The sequence below is a fragment of the Kogia breviceps genome, chromosome 18 (genome assembly GCF_026419965.1).
Source record: "Kogia breviceps isolate mKogBre1 chromosome 18, mKogBre1 haplotype 1, whole genome shotgun sequence".
Taxonomy (NCBI): Eukaryota; Metazoa; Chordata; class Mammalia; order Artiodactyla; family Physeteridae; genus Kogia; species Kogia breviceps.
The window spans coordinates 52,222,992-52,225,103 of record NC_081327.1 but is presented as its reverse complement, the minus strand read 5'-3'; the positions used below and the strand labels follow the sequence as shown (position 1 = coordinate 52,225,103).

The following is a 2,112-nucleotide window of genomic DNA, read 5'->3' as shown; positions in this document are numbered from 1 at the left end:
GGAATGATAAAATACTATCTGAATATACTCAGACATACATCATTTAATTTTTTCATTTCATTCCAAATTCTTCATTTATTACATGGCCATCTCTCACATGGAAAAAAAATAGTCATGATACTTGTTAAATATGTGTTCTTTTCTAAAATATTTTATCAATTCTAATGAGAAATAACACTAATGAAACATTTTTAATGCTATATCAAATATATTTAAGGGATGTCAGGAGAAACAATGTAGCACAACTATAAAGCAATCAACTGAGAGGTAAGAAACATGAATTCTAGTTCTGACAGCATTTATTCAGCACTCAATGTATACCAGGCACTGTGGTAAATGTTTAACTCATATTCATTTATTTAATCCTTATGATATCCCTGCAAACTATGTACTATGACTATCCTATTTTCAGATGTGGAAACTGAAGCACAGAGAGGTGATATGACTTGCACAAGGTCACACAGCTAATAAGTGGCAGGGGAGGACTGTGGGACTTCAGAGCCAAAACACCTAACCATGGTTCAATATGATCTCTCTAGTCCTGGAATTGCCACTAGCTGCTTAACTTTGCTGGAGCCACAGTTTCCTAATGAGTTAAAGAGTTGAGTAGAGATCTTTAAGAAAATTTCCAGCCCTAACACTTAAAATATCATGAAAACCATGACCTTACAGAATCTTCCTCTGCCAAATGCTTTATATTAAAGTTACATTTATCACACAACCAAACACCCATATCTGGACACTTACTTTCTAGCAACAACTGCAAGATAATCCAGAGGAAGAATTAACTAAAAAAACAATCATGGTATGTAAGTCACAGGAAAAATACATCTCCTTGGAGGAATAAGGTTTCAGTTTATCAGTCCTAAATTCATGAATTTCCCCAGGCACTGATGTGAGACCTACCTAGAGGGCAAGTTACAGAACTGGGTTTCCTACAATATGGTTTCTGAACTAACTAAAGAGCTTCCAAAGCATGTACATTTCCTGACATTAGGCAGCGGAAAATTCTTCCCCCTTCAGAGCTAAAAGTCCCCCAGGACCTCCTAAAGGAGTTATAATTGATTTTAAAACATCTCACCAAACATAATTATAAGTACTTGTGTGCTGGTTTCGGCAGCATATATACTAAAATTGGAATGATGTGGAGATTAGCATGGTCCCTGTGCAAGGATGACATGCAAATTCGTGAAGCGTTCCATATTTTTATGTATATGTGTAGCGGATTCACGTTGCTATAAAGCAGAAACTAACACACCATTATAAAGCAATTATACTCCAATAAAGATGTTTAAAAAAAAGTACTTGTAAGATTCTCAAAATGCCTCTTTGGAGTATCCATACAGAGACACAGAGTAAAGCTATACATTTGGAGAAGAATTAATATTAAATTTATTTCACCAAACACTGTGAACTACCCACTAGAGTGACCTACCATTCAGATTACCTGAAGAGCAAAAATTTAAATCTAAATGGTTAAAGTCTCAAATCTTATTTTAATAATACAAGCAGGATTGGACAGTATCTTCCTGCAGTGTGTGAAGTAGTTCATGCTCGCTGTACTTTTTCACTGTGTGTAAAGAGGGACATCAAGTGGTCTAAGTTCTGGAAGACGGGCATTTTCTCAAAAATCTTTTAAGCTCCTATGGCTCCCTGACAGGATGGATAGAAAAAAGGAGTGCAAAGGATAGAAAATTTCAAAACACTCATTTTTTAAAAAAATTACTTGAATAATTTCAGCCAATTTTTGTTAAGGATCAATTTTCCTTAGTTAGAGACAGTTTTCTTTTGGATACTCAGTCATATCTCAATTATCCCTAGTAGGTAAGGGATATAATAATGTTTAGAATACATAAATAATTTATGTATCATAGTATGTGTGTATGTAGGTATTTAGTTATATAGGTTATTTTGCTTTCCTATTGCATTTTTTATGTTACATAATAAAGTTAATTTGTTATTCCTGAACAACAACAAAAGACCTGAAAAAGCCCAAAGCATTGTGAATGCTAAGGTCAAGTTGTGAAAAATAAATTTGCTACAGTATGCAAGGACTAAACCATACAATTTTTGTAAAGGATAGTTATAGCTTGTCTACATCTACGATTTGAA

At 33.9% G+C, this 2,112-nt stretch overlaps 1 non-coding gene across 1 annotated transcript; it reads left to right on the top strand.

The window, feature by feature from the left end:
• Positions 1 to 1,104: 1,104 nt before the first annotated feature.
• Positions 1,105 to 1,208, top strand: LOC131745689 (U6 spliceosomal RNA). Its single transcript, XR_009332420.1, has one exon. It is a non-coding gene; the product is annotated as a U6 spliceosomal RNA (small nuclear RNA).
• The last annotated feature ends 904 nt before the right edge of the window (positions 1,209 to 2,112 follow it).